The 18,144-nt window shown below is 41.9% G+C and overlaps 1 non-coding gene across 1 annotated transcript; it reads left to right on the top strand.

Moving 5' to 3' along the window:
- The first annotated feature begins 2,653 nt into the window (after positions 1 to 2,653).
- Positions 2,654 to 2,726, top strand: TRNAK-CUU (transfer RNA lysine (anticodon CUU)). The gene has a single exon. It is a non-coding gene; the product is annotated as a tRNA-Lys (tRNA).
- Positions 2,727 to 18,144: the final 15,418 nt, after the last annotated feature.

Genomic DNA, 18,144 nt, shown 5'->3' with positions numbered 1-18,144 from the left:
TAATTAAGGGAACAACCACCTGAGCTCTCGCCTTGCACAGCTTTCCAGTTCCCCTTTTGTCTTCTCTCTGCCATTCCATAACTTACCTTGCTATGACCCATCCCCAGCTGTTTGTGCCCATGCTTGCCTTCCCCAGTCATCACATTTACATGCTCAGCATCACTCTGAACCATTTCTGCATGCTTTTAGGTGATCAGAAGGGTTCACAGAGCCCCAGGGGCAGCAACATGGGGGTTACAGGGCAGCAGCAGCACTATGAAAAAAGCACAGCTTCCTCTCCATAATGACAACTTGCTTAGCTGCTGATCTTTAGGTCACAGGTGGGCTCTCACAGGACATGTCAGACTGTACTTGCTGCTGAAGGCCATCAGCCATGCTATTTGATGTCTGAGTACTCTGGGATAGCCACAGTGCTCATCCCTGAGCACATCCTACTCTGACATTCAATTACCACTGCCACTATCTTCTTTAGCTTCAAAACAAAGCCATGAGGAAATATAGACATTTCTGTAACTTGCCCAGCTCAGCACAATATCTGGGTCCTGTAAAAGACCCCTAAGCCCTCTCCTCACAACAACTCCAGCCCTGTAGGAGTCTCAAATATTTCTGAAAAAACTATTTATGTTTCTTGATGGAAATTGCAGTTTTTACATGTTTTGAATGCACATGAAAAGAAAAACCAAAACGGTGTTTTCTAATGAAATGATGCACAGACTGACAGCAAATCTTTGCCTCACTCTGTAAGAGATCTATCTATCCTGATTTTTTAGAGAATATGAGGCACAGCAGGATGAAGTTATTTGATGAAAATCACTCAAGTCTGCTATGATAAATGAGAACTTTAACAAGAACTGTGATATCCTGTTTTCTGATATGCTGTTCATTAAGTCACTCAGTAGTCATGCTATAGTTCTGTTTACTTAGTTTAAATGCAGTGTTTAGAAATCAGAAACTAACTTCTCTATCTATGCATGTACAAGTAGGCATGACATGTATCTCCTTAGACTTTAGTTCCGTGATAATACATTCAGAAAATATTCACCACCTGCTATCTGGGCAGGCATGGACTGTGATTTTTGCTACAATACAAAGTAGGATTTATGTTCACAGACAGTATACAGTTAGACATGCTTTAGCATCTTTCATCCTAGATCTCTAAAATGGAGCATAGAGACTTCCACTCCAGCATAGCAAGGTTTTTTCCCCTATTGTAAAAATGCAAACATAAACACAGATTCAGATGACAGTCTTATAAAACAGATCTAAGCCATTTCTTTTTTGTTGTTTTCATTCCTGTTGTCAAAATGGGATCCAGGATCTGTCTGTGATGCCACTACCAACAAGTCAATGCAGTTAAATATTAATTTTCAAATTTAACAGATCACGTGTGTCATTATAATAATTCAGGGCTTTAGAATCTCATTGAAGAAAGGATCTTGAGAGAGGCACCACCCAGGACAACAGAACTAATTTATCTGGTTTTGCTGCAACCACCTCAATACAAATGCTGATTTAATAAACACTCATTGCTCTTGCTGGCTGGATTCAGTGTTCACCACAGGTGCTATTTAGCTCTGAAATGCATGATGACTACAATCAGGCTCAGGGAGAGGCACATTTTTCAATAATAGATCGGTGTCTGGACATGTCAGCAGCTCGTGCCATACCTAAGTCTGGTAATGCTAAAACTGAAAACAAAAGTCCAGTTCATAAGTTCAGAGGGCTTAGCTAAGACAAGCAGGAGCACATCAACCAAATGCATCACTGCCACGTTAGACAAGGGATCATTAACTCCTGGAAGGTGTTTTTTCCCAGCACTGCAGGTTCTTTCCATTAACATGTTTACTCATTTTGTTTTCAAATCCATTCCCACACATGTCCTGGCAACACCTGGGCATCCCTGTGACTGTGCACTTTCTACAAGAGCTCTCTCTGGACATATGTCCCAGGGCCACATGTGATACTGGGAGCATCAGGCATGGGAAAGTGTCCTGGGTTGACTATATGATGCTTTTATCCCCAATCGTCTCATTCTGTTTATGTTGAATAATAATAAGTTTTGTACCTTTAAGAGTGTTACAGAGAGTGAAGGGGGAGAGAGAAGAAGCGCGCAGTTTGTTTTCAGACTCACTCACTCCTCCACATTCCTGCTCCTGACTGTGTTGTCTGTGGACAGACAGCGGGACAGAGAGCTCTTCTTTTGCTTTTTATTTAGTGTTAGCTAGCTGAGGCAAAGAAGTTCCCTGGACTGTTTTTTCCCTTTTTCTTTGGACCTCTTGGAACTGCTCTGGACTGAACACCCAGGAGAGCACCGGCAGCTGCAGCTGTGGCCCACCGGGCCGGCCCTGGCCTGCGACAATTCCAGCACTGAGAGACTGATCAGAGACTGAGTGAGCTGCTGCTTGAACCCGGGTTTTTCTCAGTTTGTCATCTCTTTTAGAGTGGCAAGGGGTCTCATTGTTTTGATACTGTTTTGGTCGTATTGTTTAATAAACAGGGGGTTTTTTCCACCTTTCTCCAAGAAGGTATTTTTCTTTCCTCCCGGACCAGTTGAGGGGGGAGGGGCCGATTGGATCTGCTTTTCCCACCGGAGCTCCTTTGGGGGGATTCTTCCCCAAACTTGCTCTAAACCTGGACAAATACATGAATTGGAGCCCGGCTAGCTCAGTCGGTAGAGCATGGGACTCTTAATCCCAGGGTCGTGGGTTCGAGCCCCACGTTGGGCGCCAATTCATGTATTTGTCCAGGTTTAGAGCAAGTTTGGGGAAGAATCCCCCCAAAGGAGCTCCGGTGGGAAAAGCAGATCCAATCGGCCCCTCCCCCCTCAACTGGTCCGGGAGGAAAGAAAAATACCTTCTTGGAGAAAGGTGGAAAAAACCCCCTGTTTATTAAACAATACGACCAAAACAGTATCAAAACAATGAGACCCCTTGCCACTCTAAAAGAGATGACAAACTGAGAAAAACCCGGGTTCAAGCAGCAGCTCACTCAGTCTCTGATCAGTCTCTCAGTGCTGGAATTGTCGCAGGCCAGGGCCGGCCCGGTGGGCCACAGCTGCAGCTGCCGGTGCTCTCCTGGGTGTTCAGTCCAGAGCAGTTCCAAGAGGTCCAAAGAAAAAGGGAAAAAACAGTCCAGGGAACTTCTTTGCCTCAGCTAGCTAACACTAAATAAAAAGCAAAAGAAGAGCTCTCTGTCCCGCTGTCTGTCCACAGACAACACAGTCAGGAGCAGGAATGTGGAGGAGTGAGTGAGTCTGAAAACAAACTGCGCGCTTCTTCTCTCTCCCCCTTCACTCTCTGTAACACTCTTAAAGGTACAAAACTTATTATTATTCAACATAAACAGAATGAGACGATTGGGGATAAAAGCATCATATAGTCAACCCAGGACAGAAAGGATTACAGAGCCCTGATTGTCATTGCCAGCAGCTTTCATCCTGGCCAAATTGCTGTAAGTAATGAGGAGCAGCAAAAAGTGAGATAACTGAAGTGTTATGGAAGAGACAGAAATCCCATTTCAAGCACATGTATAAAAGATAGTTACACTATTTAGGTTTGATAGCTTGTACAGGGGTACATCAGCAGATGTGGTATTCTCGTGGCTTTCGGCATTTACACAGATCTAACTTGGCTCAGGGCAGAAAACTGAGGATGTTTGCTTTTTATTTAAAAAATTGGGAGTCTGAAATTTCCATTCTGAACAGAGTGTGAAGAAAACCACCTTGCTTAGAAAAGAGAACAAAGACAAGAGAGCCCAAACAATAACCTGGAAATTGCTCTGTGGACAGAAACTGGCTGAATGTGGTGGTCACAGGAGTAAGTCTGCCTGTGTTGATCATGATTCAAGCAGCTTTTTGGACAAACAGATTTATAAACAAATAACTTTACCTCTCAAATCAAACTACCATGTTTTATATATTTAGCCAAATAATTACCACTCTAAAAGGAGAGGTAAGAATTTCAGTTTGGGCCTCATGTATCTCAGGAGAATGCTTTAATCATTAAGTACTGGTTGGTTTGAATCTCAGTCACTTTCACCTCCTAGAATCAATCCTGGACTTAGTAAGCCTTCTGGATCAATAAAGCAAGTTAATTGAACATTTTCATGGAAAAGTTCTGTTTCACCTTACGAACATTTCCTCTTAGGAAAGACAAAATAGCTCCATATCAGTATCACTTCATATATTGCACATGAAAATGCCATCTATTTTAGCAGCCTATTTTACCAGAGATATTTAGGTAGACCACAGTATTTTTTTTCCAATTGCTTTTTCTGATTTTGCATAGATGCTATACACAAGGGGTGGCTGAGGAATTCTTTTTGCTATATTTCTCCTCTAGAGAGATTTGGTTTTTCTAACTCTGAGCTGTTGCTGAATTCAGATGAGCATCAAAGCCTAGAAAACACTGAAATTTTGTCCCTACAAGAGAAAGATCATCTACTAAAAAAACCCAGCCTGAAATATCAGAACATCTCTCAAAATAACTATAGAGTGTCCTGATGAGCACACCTGACTTAGCAAGGGATTGGAAAATGACAAGCAGGAACTGACAGTGTCATCACTCTGTCATAAGTGACCCTACTGAGTTATGAGCTCTGTTTTAGAGTGGTTTTACCACATCAACCAAACACCACACTGGATGCTTTGTAGCACACAAACCAAAATGAGACCAACAAAAAAGCGATGCTGGTCTTGAGGTGGCATTCATCAAAAATATGTAGGATGCCCAAAACGATTACTTCCACATACCACCACAAATACAAAGTTTTCCCTTCTATTAATGTTTTTAATTGTGGTGCCCAGAAGCCAATTCCATGATCTAAAAGAAGAGACTTGGGTATAATGGGGATAACAGCTGGTGGGTGCTGTTTATAAGAAACATGAGAAAGAAGAGAGGAAAATAACTGTGGAAAATACTAGAACTTTTTGAGCAGTCGAAATGCCAGTAGCCCTGGAAGAATAGCAAAAGTAATAAAGAACTGCAGAAATACAGAGATGTAGGCTTTGGAGTAAGCTCTAAAATCCTCTTTGTCTAAAGCAGATAAAGTGCTTGAAGACAGTATTTCACAATATCTTTGCAGCTCTTGGTCTCAGATCTCAGGACCAGAAGGAAGGCATTAATTCACATATAAAATGGATGCAGCTGAAGGGAATGTAGTAAATAAGGAACAGCCACTCAGCCATGTGGAGGCACTGCTGGTCAGGCACAAAAATACATTAAAATAGGCTATTCACCACCTATGCAAGAATAGAAATTAGGATTACTTCTTGCATAGAAGTCAAGGTTCAGATATTTCAACTCTCCAGCTGTGGCAAATGATGAAGAATTAGAATCTGCTTGCAGAAAAACTATTAACAATTACCAACTGTGTCAAAGCTTTCTCTCTTCCCTTCTCTTTCATGAATTGCTCTTAATTAGACTACATTTCAAATGTGGTTACTATTTAATAAGAATCTTCAAAAGAAAACAGAGCTAAATTGACAAAGATTGTTAAAAACCACCTAATTTCTTTGGGTTTAATCCTTTGTGCCAAATAAACTGATGTTTTCCAAATTCCATAACTTATTTTAGAAAAGTTAATTGTCTGAGAATGAGTAGCTGCAGACAAACAAGAAGACAAAGTTTGGTACAAAAGCACCCACGCCCAGTCAAGCTTTCATTCTCAGCCCCTCAGAGAGGGTACATTAGTGCAGGAAAATCAGCAAATCCGACGGTAGCCAGAATCCATTACAGAGCTATATTTATCACATGTCCCTTTATGCCCACCTTTCCAATAATGCAAGTGCAGAGCTGCCTTCTAACCTTGTATTTGCTGGTCTACATTTCTATGGAAAAAATGATATTTACAGTGCTCTTGCTGCCCATATAAGAGTTACTTAAATTTCTTCAAGCCTGTGAGGATTGGAGCTTTCTGTGATTAAAGTTCACAGAACAGTGAGGAGAAGCCATTTCCCCTGGAGACACTTTGATCAAAGGAGGCCTATGAGATTTAATGCTGAGGGTCACAGAAGAGGGACAGCTCCTGTCACAGGAATACACCTTAAGGCAAGTGGATTTACAAAAATCAGAAGGAGACAAGAAGGGGAAAAAGGCAAGGTACATGACTGGAGTTCATTTCAACTGCCAATGTAAGAAGTGGCAGGGAAGAGCAGGACATCCATGAGAAGTCAGGAAAGCCCAGACAAACATAGTGAACTGGCAAGGCAGAGAAGAAGACAAGCACAGAAAGTTAATTGGATCCTCTGAAGTTTTATTGAATGTTAGACAGAGAAAGGGAAACTAGTTTGTTGGCTTGAAATTACCTACAAAGTGAAATGGAAAAATCAGTGATAAGAAAGGAAAAAAATCCTTGATGCAGCTCAAATATCTGAGGGATAAAGAAGGGAAGCCAGTAGAAAAATCTGCAGGTTCCAAAAATGCATGTTCACCCATGTTTCTTTGGGTATATGTCTGTTTGGGTTTTTTTCTTCATTCTAAAATATCTAAATGGGGAGGGCTGTTGCTACTTCACAGTTCAATGTTTCTAGACTCCACCTGGCTTGGCCAAAGGTGCCCAAATTCTCCAGATTCCTGACACTGCTAAGAGCCCCATTGGTGGCATCACATGGGAAGCTGATGTTTGCATCCTTGCTATCAAAACCTTGTCTCATAAACCCATCAGTGACTTGCATGGCTACTGTGCACCAGTGCAGCTGATGCAGCACTTCCAGAAAACCAGAACTGGAGCCCAGCAAGGAGCAGCTCCACAGCACATGTGCTGTATTAGTAGTCAAGCTGGGAAATGGGATTACTTTGATCACAAGTAAAGCAGAAGAAAAGGAAGAAGCAGGTATTGCCTCATCTGTATTTGCAGCGCTCCAATATTACTGCTTATATAATAATTGGGGTAAAACCCAAAAGCATCACAGAGTGCATGTGTTTCACTTTCTGCCCCAAGTGGTGGGGCACAGTAATTAGGATTCTTTGAGGAACACAAGATTTTGAATTGTTAACTTGGCTTGCAGGGGCAGGCAGTTGAGTGTAAGAGAAACTATGATGGCATAATACAGGGAGGGAGAAATACACATTAGTCATAAAGGAAGACAAATTATGTCTGTCAACTTGATGTTTTTCTTTGATTTCTTACATATATATATATGTATACATGGATACATAAGCAACCTCTGAAATGCTTAGTTATAATTCAACAATTTATAAGAAAGTTTCTTCTGTGGTACTTTGCATGTTTTATTCCCAAGACAAGAGAAAAGAGGTGGAAACAAAACTGTTCTCAATACAAATCTGATCAGCCCCTTCAGTTTCTTTGTTATGATAATTGGTAATTACAGAGAGAAAAAAAAAAATTCTTCATTTAACATGAAGATTGCTTCAAATGCCTTCCCTACACATGATCTATCACAGCCCACCTATGGATGACATCTGTACTGAAGGTTAGACCAGGTGACATGAACTCTCTCTGAGCAGCTGCCAGCCACTGCTCCTGCTCCCCCATTCCCCAGCACCTAGGGAAGAAACTAGGGCAGTACCAAGATCTGAATATTTGAAATGGGTTTTCAAATTTCCATCCACCAGGCTAAAAAGGGAGTAGTGTTTGAGATACTACTCCCTGTTTAGCCTGGTGGATGGAAATTTACGTGGTGCCAGTGAAGCCATCAGGAACGCTTTGGGCCAAAATCCGAAGCTTAAAGAGGATTAACCCCATTCTGAGAAGAGTCACTGCCTAGTCATCCTCTGATTGGGCCAGGCAGATCCTTGCTCCCTGAGGATGACTGTGACTACGGGCATCTGGGGCTGGGTCACTGCTCTCCTACCCTCATGAACTGAACCTTTCCAGCAAAAGCCTACCCAGCTTCGTGCCCATCTGCTGCACTACACCGGGATGCATCCTGAGTGATGACAGCTGAGTCTGTCCTTCCAAGTCAGCTTCTGTGCTTGTCACAAAATCACAGAATAGTCTGAGTTGGAAGGGACCCAGAAGGATCACAAATTCCAACACTTAAGTGAATGGCCAGTAGAGGGATCTAACCCACAATCCCGGTGTTATTAGCACCCCTAAAAGGCACTCAGTTTTCAAGGACCAGGTTTTGACCAGCATTAGGTTATGGCACTCACACCAATCACCAAATCCAGACTTGGATTTCATAACCAGTTTCTGTTTACATCCTGGCTTGAACCTTGGTCTGGGTTATGAGGTTCATTCTGGTCTGCCTGCCACATGTCCTGACACTTCCCCAGCCTGGAGGTGAGTTTTTCCAGCAGTATGTGGCAGATAAGCTTTGCTCCCAGCAATGTGGGGGAACTGCTCTGACGAGTCCCCAGAGGCTCTGGTGGCAGTGGGGAAGGAGATGGGAAATGGCAAAGCTCTGACTAAGGACAGTTAGACCTATTTCCCCAGTTTGATTATCCAGTTGCCTTCCTGACTGTCGCAGACATCTTTAATGAAAAATCCTTTCCTTAGGATTTTTCCTCCTGAAAAGCCGAGAGGCCTCAGGAACAAAATGCAAATATTGATTATCTGCTGCTGTGGAATGCAATGGGTGGATCTGTGACTGGCCCTTAGATCTTAGATGTTTGTAATTGGTAGCCGATCACAGCCCAGCTGGCTCGGACAGAGAGTCCGAGACAGCTGCCTTTGTTATCATTCTTTCCTTCATATTCTTACCTTAGCTAGCCTTCTGATGAAACCTTTTCTTCTATTCTTTTAGTATAATTTTAATGTAATATATATCATAAAATAATAAATCAAGCCTTCTGAAACATGGAGTCAGATCTCCATCTCTTCCCTCGCCCAAAAACCCCTGTGAACACCGTCACACCTGACCATGTTCCCTTGCCCACACACAGCACATGTGCAGGTATGCACACACACACAAGAGCAGCCTTTCAGAGTTCAATGTTCTGTTATGCACAGCTTGCATTTATTACCTTTTTTTTTTTTTCCTGGAGCCAACACATGACATCTGTGATGGGAAGATTAGATTTGGATAAATTAGATGCAGTATCAGGCAATTTTCAGAGCGAAACTAAACATTTTTAACTGGTCCTGGAAAAGGGGAAATATTCATATTGCAGAAAAGTATTTGCTAACACTGCTGAAAGGGGTTGCAGTTTGATTCAAGGGTAGCCTTGTCTCTTTGTTTGCTTCTGAATGCTTTTGGGAGCTTGCTTTCTAATCTTGACTAGATACATGTGCTTATGTATGCCCATTTCATACTGCTGTGCTCTTGTGGATTTTTCTGAAGTATTATAAAAAAAAGGGAAACAGAAAAACCCATTGATGTGAAAGAAATGTCCAGCTGAATCTAGGTGCTTGACAGTGTGTACAGGTGTGCTAAAATAAATACACAGCCTCCAGAAAATGTAAAACAGTCATTCATGCACAGTCTATGGTACACTGCAAACAAATCTGCCAACAGGTAATGAGTGAAAAATGTTGGTAACTACTGAACTTCAAACAAATATATTCCACTATTATCTAGGAAATGTGTGAACTCAAATGTAGTCACAGATTGTACAATAAAATTTTATGGGACGTTGTCTTTATGCATGACACCTTTAAATGTAAAGCCAGAAGGAAATGACTGTGTGAATTCAGGAAAAAAATACCTAGCAATCATGCCACACCAACAGGAGACACCATTGTTTGGAACAAAGCAAAATCAGCTTCAAACCTTGTTTCCATTAAGAAGCTGAGCAGTATTGTATACAGATAATGTGAGAAAAGCTGACAAAATCTGTTGTTGTCTGGACTTTCTGGCTTGCAGCAAGCACTTCTTTGTCATTTATTGGTAATTTCTCAGTGTAATGGAGTTAAACTGGAATTACATTGGTATTATCACTAACGATTTTCAATCTGGTTTGCTTTATGAGACTTTTAGAGAGTTGTTTCGGTGTTCCTGTTACTTCTTTCCTATATTGTGAAGCCAGTTACAGGATTGCCCTGTCTCACTATAGATTTTGTATGTGCCATGCTTGTGTAATATGTTTCAGCAGAGCAAAGTAATGACTTGTCATAAAGGAAGTCATATAGGAACTTCTTCAAATGTGCACTGTCCCTGAAAATATACCTTCTACATTAACAGCAATGTTTATCCCACAGACCCACAGCAGTTTTAAACTCTGAGTCACAGAATCCTGGTTTTTTAGCTTTTGGCCATTTGGGCCCCTGGTCAGAGAAACCACCATCTGTAAACTGAGAGTTGACTCCCTTGGCACTGAAGTGCCAAGTTTTTGCTGGAGCCAAGGCATCCACTGTGGATGGGGAGCTGCCATGAAGGACATCAGTATTTTCCACAGAAATAAGCTTTAGATCTTTCAGCTGCAGTTAGGAAACCAGGAGGGGTGTGCAAGTAATCTCCAATCAGGATCTTTCTTTGGGAACCTGGTTTCTATGTCTGTGCCTCCTTCCTCTGTCCAGGGCTGTACCTGATACCCTGCCATTCCTGTATTTTTTAGAAATACCAAGAGGTGCAGAGGGGCTAGGCAGGCACCCTCTGCCTGTGCCAATCAGCTCACAGGAATGCTGGCAGCAGCTCTGGGGTGTGTGGAATGCAATGTGTGCCCTCATGCTTCTCTGCAAGAATTTCTCTGCTGGCCTTACAGCAGCCCCATTTCTGTGCCTTTGCTCCCTAGATTTGACCCGATCCCTGTGAGCCGTGGCCGTGTTATCTGTGCAAAGGGTCATGATGTTTTTAAGGTATAAACAAACATCATGCATTAAATCATTACTTTTATAGACTCATTTAGTGGGAAATCACTAAATGAGTGATTTCACACTTCATTTACCAGATCCCAAAGCTCCAGAGAAATCAGGATCATTTGTTCCTAACCAGGCAGATCTAGCTGAGAACGGCAGTGGAGGAACAGCTGTGAGGAGTTATCCAGGTGTATCTTAAAGCCGGTTTACAGGTCAATAAATACAGGTATATTCATTACAGCTGTATCCAGAGGCTGCACAGAGATGAGCTTTGCAGACCATAAAGCTTTCTAATGTTATTCAAGAAGGAAAACGCTGGAATCGATGCTTCAGCCTGCCGTGAAGATGTGGTGTAATGAACGACAGAAGAAAGCCACAGCCTTTGCCCAGAGACAACTCACACTTTCTAAGTGGCCTCTGAACAAGTGAAGTAAACCAGCTCATGCCAATGAGAGCAGAGTTAATACACACAACAATATTCATTTAGCTCGGGAGGCCAGAACTGGAGGTGAACAAAGCAACAGCAGAGTTTGCTGGGAACCTGAATGTCTTTTACAAAGACAATCCTTCCATTTTATACAAGGGGGCAAAATCCTTCTAAACTGCAGCCAGGAAAAGAAAATTCAAATTTTGCATTACCCAGAATTTCTGGGAAATGTTGACTTGATACTTAATAATTTTCTCACGAGTCAATGTGAGCAACTTATTTCAACATGATAAAGACCTTTCTCTTTCTTTACATTTGTGGTTAGTTTCACTTACAGCTATGCCATATGAAATGTAATTTAAATTCCCATAAATCATTCAGTGAGAATCTCTTCTGCCTCGACACTGTGACTTGTTGCAAACAGTGTCTACTTGAGAAATCATCACATTCCCAAAAGCTGTATAGCAAGAGTTACACTTGGGGCTTTCTGTGTAGTTTATAGTCAGGAAGGAATCCTGCACTTTTTAGATTGCAGTTTGGAGGGTCAGATTATTTCTCTGTTGGACCACACCTTGGGAGAGATAGGAAAGAATTATTGGAATACCTGCTCTCCTCTTCATTTTCATCAGCATTAATTGGCAGCTTCCTTGGTCCCTCTTGCTTCCAAATTTCCTCTTTAATGAGCATGGGGAGAGCTGGTTTATTATGAAATACCAGTAAGCTACTGGTAAGTATATAAATATGGATAGGTTTAAGCAAGACAGCAAGGAAAGCTCAAGTTCTACTCCCACTCTTCCCATACCTTAAAATCATAACAAATTTGACAGCACTGCCACTGGAATTAAAAAGTAACTTTGTGAGATGAAGGAGGCCAGGCTGTACATAGGGCTGGCATATCCCAGTACATAAAAAATGGCCAAAAAATCAAGAAAATCATTCCTGACACAGAGCTTACAAAATTTGGGTCTCTGCTGGAAGAGCAGCACTAGTGAGGTGCATCAGAAAACCTCTCAGCAAATGTGTTTTCTACGCAGAATTCACTGTATTTCCCATTCAATTGATTTAAAATGTCTCACAACTGATAACAGTTCATTAAAAAAATACATTTTATTTTTATTTCTTTATACAAATATGTACAGTTATATTTTCATGTCTGTGTTTATAGAAACCAAATTTAGAGTTTTGACAATAATTCGTTGCATTTTTGCCTTTCATCCCTTTAATTTTAGATCCACATATCTGTAGGGATTTCTCTGAGTTTAGCTGCCTAACACAGGGCTGGGATGGTGTTTGAGATGCTCTGTGCTCTCCCACCTGGCCTCCAGCGGCTGGCCCAGGGACCTGCCAGTGCTGTGCAAACTCCTCTGCAACCTGAGGGTGCCCAAAATGCCACTGCACACCTAAAGAGCTGAATCCCAGTTTGCGACCCTTTCACTGAGGGAAATAAAGGAGAGAGAGAAGCCTGAGATGCTGACATGGAAATTCATGTTTCTAACTGCTGCTGCCTACATTGCTGCTCTTGCAGCCTGGCAGCTTCTTTTGAAGAGCTGCTGCAGGATGGATTTGCTCTTTCCCTCTGATTACACTGCTGCTAGAGCTGCCTGGCAGGAGCTGCAGCCCTTCTGTTTCCTGACTGAGCATGTTTGTGTGGGGTTGGATTAAGTGAAGCTCCCTGTGGGAATGGCTTCTGTGTGTCCTTGGTTCCTTTCCCAGCCTGGTTTCTCTCCATGCTGCAGACACTGAGGTTCTGAGGGGTGGCATTACATGCAGGGTATCCCTGCAATCTATGCAGAGCAGGATTTAGGATGTTTAATGGGGGCAAAGAGCCTCATCTCCCCAGCTCACCAGCTGCAGTGTTGCCTGGGCAGGAAATGTTGTTCTGGTTGCCCAGAGCCCATCACTCAGGACGGCTCCCCAGTCCTAACCCTTCTCTAACATCTTGCTTCCCATTTGCTGCTCAGGATGAAGCTGCATTTTGTTCCCTTGATTTGAGAAAGCCAAATGCTTTGGAAGCATTTGTGTGCCAGAACAACGTGGCCCTTTCTGTTTACTTACATGAGGCAATCAGCACTGGCTCAGGCAGAAAGGACCTCCCAAACATTTTGGGGACACAAGTGGAGGTGTATGAACCACAGGACTTGCCAAGCTGGTTATAACCTCTGCCCCCATTTCTGCCATTTCCTGCATCCAGTGATGTGGCATCCCAGTGATGCTGCTGCTCCTTTCCAAACAGGAAAATGCATCTTGGCCTCCTCAGAAGGGATTATTTTGTGCCCTGAAACATGAAACCTTAATTCCTCCTACAACTACATTTCATTTCTGTGAACAGTTGAGCCTTCTTGATATTTTTTGAACCTGGGAAAAAAGGAGAATTATTAGAAGTAAAATATGTTATTAAATGAGAGCTGACATGTGTCAGGCTTATTGATGGGAACTTGCATAAAATGTGATATTACTTCATTCCTACCTTAATTGAAGATATTTTCAGCCTAAGTGATGTGTAACTGCTCGGTGATTTAGCTCTCTTTTATGAATAATTATATTACATGTATTCTCTCTGGGTATTTCCATTGATACATAGGAGAAGTGTCTCTCAGAATAGCCGCTAAAGGGGTCAGGCAGATCTCACTTCATTGAATCCCTTTGAAAATAGCATATTTTGCCTTCTTAACAGTTAAATTAATAAACACAATGAGAACCTTTCAAATGAGAGGAATATTCCCTCTGCTTATGATCTAATTCCCTGGACACCCACTTACTAAAGATTTGACAGGAGTAACATGAAGCTACAGTATTCACTATGTGGTTCATTTTTTATCAAACAAGACAGAAAGAATGAAGCCTTGTCTGTGTTTGAAAGCTGTATCATGTTTCTGCCATTTCTTTAGGCATTCTTACAGAAACCTTTCAGTTCTCCCTTTCTCATCTTCTGCAGGCTATTGTATTAGCAACATCTTTTTAGTGATTAACAAAATAATGGTGATTTTTGCATGAAGCATAGGAAGAGTCTCATTCTTACCTGTGTACTCATCCAATTTCAAACTGTGATGAAAACAGAAATAATTATAAACACTTCAGAAAATAAAGAAATCTTCAAGAGTAATATTTAATATTAAACACCACACAGAAAATTTCCCAGGCAACAGGCCAAGCTGAGATTAACTGGATCTTTTTTAAGAGTTGTTTGTAATGTAAATTTAAAACCAAATAATAAAAAAAACTTCGACAAACCTTTACATCATCACCATAATCTGCACCTAGACACAATGAAATAATAGACAGTAAAGCTCTCAGCATCCAAGCCAGGAGTATGCAAATGCCATATTCTGCAGCTCACTGATAGCAGCTGGAGAGCTGAATCTAACTGCACCACTTCAAAGCTTTCCTAGGAAATAATTGAACACTTAATGATTTTAAAGTTCCAAGATAGGTCTAATGCCAATTTGTTGCTTAAGTTAATTTACCTAGAAAATTATCAATGTGTATGTCTGGAGCAGGCTTACCTCTGTGAGTGTGTTTGCAGCTCTGCTACTGTGATGAGCAGAACAAGAAATGCAGTGAGGCATGGATCTTGTCCTAGGACACTGGAGTAAGCTGGGTAGGTAGCTGGTTCTGGATGAGATGAAAAATCCACCTTTCAGACCAAGCATTCCTTTGATATCATTTATTTGCTGCCAACTGGGTCTTCTTCCAAGACAGACTTTGGAGGGCATCTTGCTTCAAAATGGACTCAGACTTGCCTGTGGCCAAGAAGAAATGGCTTTTGTTTAAGGCATTTCTGTGTGATGTTGGTGTTTCAGTACCAGATAAGCTGGCTTCTGTCAACTTGAAGTAGAGAAGAGAGGGAGGTCAACTGGCAAAGCCACAACAGGACAATTACAGGAACTTTCTTCTCTGTCCCATTTCTCAGAGTGCTCAGGGGCACCCTTTGAAATGATGAGGCAGCCCACTTTTAAACCAAAAAGCAGCCTGTTCCACACCACTTCTAATTGAAATGTGGCCTTCATCACCATGGCATGTGCACCTGCATTACCTGAGGCCAAGGTTGTCATGTGCTCCCTGTGTTTCTGCTCCCTTGCCATGTCCCAGGCAGCTTCATTTGCACCACCTCTAGGTATCTGCACTACCTTTGGCATGATTCTCCACCTCTGCTCATCATCTCTTTTGGTCCCAGGACCTGCTGTAACCTTGTCTGCCCTTCTACAGGTCAAGCTGGAAGTATGCTGAAGGGTTACTGCAAAGCTGTTCATAGGGCCAAGGGCAAAATAGAACTTGCCGTGTGGATAAATAGGAATTTTCAGCCCTCAGGTTTCTGAATTAAAATATGTGGCCTCAAAAGGCTGTAAGATAAGTTAGTGAAAAGCGCTCTGTGGAAAAATGTTTAAGAGCCTTACAGCATGAAAAGGGGAAAGAGAAACTCCAACCAGCCTGGTCTTGCAAAGGGTTTAATCCTTCTTTATAAATTAGCCTCTTTGTACCGATGAAACATGTTTGATCAGATTCCAAATCATGGTAGTGACTTGTGCCAGCTGGGAAGCTGAAGAGTAGAGGAATGTTGGATATTTAAATATTTTACCAGCCCTTCATCCGGGTTAATTTTTTATTAGCAGCAAATACGCCTTTCTGCTGAGGAGTCTACAACTACTCCTCACCATGCTGAGATATGTGTATTTTTGATTTGCACAAAGACAGTATGAAAAACAAGAGTTGAGGGAACAATTGGTGCCACTCATTTCTCTTTCCTAAGGGTACACCCAATGCATCCATACTGATGAGCATTTGCGTTCTCTGTGCCTTATTTGCAAGCCTGAGTCTCAGAGTTCAGCTTTTCCCCATTCACATTGCTCTCTGCAGTACATACCAGCCACTGTGCAGCTGCATCATCCAAGCCAAGCCCGATCCCTGGGTCTGAGTATGATGAGGGTGGCAGCTAGCAGGTCACTAGAACAGAGAGGATTGCAGCACTATCTATTAAATCTGTTTGAACCTAGTTCTGACTAAATGGTTTCCAGTGGGACAGGCCTGCCCATGACCTGTCTGTTCTCACCAGCAAATCTTTCGTGGTTGGGGTTATTGGCCTCTCCTTCTGCAGTCAGCTCTGGCAAGGACACCACCGGGTCTCTGCCAAGAATAGCCATGGATATTGTCATGTAACCAGATCTAGGATCTTGGAAGATGGTCAGCTCAGTGCTCTGAGTGCAACAGCTAGAGCAGAAAGCAGGAGTAGAATCTGTTCTGGCCAGGAGCAGCCATGTTCAGTGCAGAAATGTCTGCGTAGATAATTATTAAAAAAAACCAAACAAACAAGGCAGTTTTCCTGAGCAGCTGCCTCTGGAAAGGGTATCAGTGAAGTGGCAGCATAGAGGTGAGCTGGTAGTCTGGGAGCATGGGGAAGCTACAATGATAACTAAAACATCCACATGAAAAACGGATATTTTAAACAGATATATTAGAGTAAATTTTGTGGGAATTCACCTGACTGTGTAGTACTACAAAGTCCTGAAACTTTATTTTTTATACATATGTAGCTAAAAAATTACACCCAGTCTTGCTGGTTGGTCAACTCATAGTGAACTATTTATTCTACCCAAAACACTAAAAATTTTCTCCCAGTATTTTGGTTGACTTATTGTGCCAAGGAATACCTGGAATTCACATTAAATTTAGTATTTGTGGAGATGATTGTAGTGACTAGGACCACCCTGCTTTGTATTCTTCCTCCACTCTTTCATACTATATGTCCTACTAAATTAATTAAAAAATTGGGGAGCCCTCCAGTGGCTAAAATTATAGAGGCTAAATTACCAGTGTATTAAAGAGGTATTCAAACATTTGATGGTGTCATCCAACTTCACAAAAATCCATACAATTTTAGTATAAAACCTTACAAAGTATTATCTTTCTACTGAAGACACAATTTTTGAAAGGTCAAACCAGTTAATTACTTGTGGAAATACTTGAGGAAAAATTTCTCTATATATATTTTTTTGGAAAATACACACAAATGCCACATATAAAATATCAACTTCAAGCTCTTAGAGTTTTCCTTTTAAAGGTAAACACCAGGAATTTAAGAATGTTCTGCATTTGGTAATACAATTGTTCTCCTACTCCTCAGACTCTTACTTGGTATTCTGCTTTTCATTTTAAAAAAACTCCAAAACAAGCCAACCATCCTCTGTCTGTGTGGGAAACCACAGCTCTTGACTCTTTGAAAATCTCCATATTGATTCCTTAAAAGTCTGTATATTGCAGATTTATCCAGAAAATGTGCCAACACGGTGTTCTGTTAAAAGAAGAGAGAAAAGGTTTGCAGCCCAGCTGAGGTAAACAAAAAGTGTTGAGTGACTCTGCTCTGGATCCTCCTTGATCTCACTTCTAAAATGCTCATTGATTTCCATGAGAAGAGATTTGGACTAAAAATCCATGGGGAGATGTTGCAAAGAAAAATATAATTTTTTTGTCCTTGAGGCAGTAGCTATCTCCTACTACATGCTGGGATTTTCTGTTGGATCATGGAACTAAGCACAGAGGGAACATAAGTAAGACTCTTATAAATGAGGAAGTCTGGGACAGTTTCATATGCCTCTCATTGCAACAAATTGGAAACCCAATGCAAAGCCCATTTAAGTCAATAGCTTTTGGCTTGGGCTCTTGGAGAAGGATAAATGGAATAAACCAAGAAAAATGCTAAATCTCCCTTTGAGCCGGGAGACAATCTTTGCCCGGGAGGTGACTGCTGAACTGCTGCCATTGAGTGGGGTGGTGACACCCAGCCCAAAGCCTGAGCTCCCAGTCATCCATGGCTTGTTGTCAGCTGCAGGGCAGCCATGGAGCAAAGCCAGTCTGGTCACCAGTCTGCAGAGAGACTCCTGCCCTCTAATTAGCTGTGAACTGACGTCACTGACTTGAAAGACCTCCCAGTTTGGTTTTTTTTCCCCCTTCCTCCCAAATATTGCAACAGGTCTCCATCACCTTGCACACTGCTCCACAGCTGACAGGCAACAGGCAGTCTGAGA

The sequence above is a fragment of the Zonotrichia albicollis genome, chromosome 1, assembly GCF_047830755.1.
Source record: "Zonotrichia albicollis isolate bZonAlb1 chromosome 1, bZonAlb1.hap1, whole genome shotgun sequence".
NCBI lineage: Eukaryota > Metazoa > Chordata > Aves > Passeriformes > Passerellidae > Zonotrichia > Zonotrichia albicollis.
Note: the sequence above shows the minus strand (reverse complement) of the source record. Positions and strands in the feature narration are given on the sequence as shown.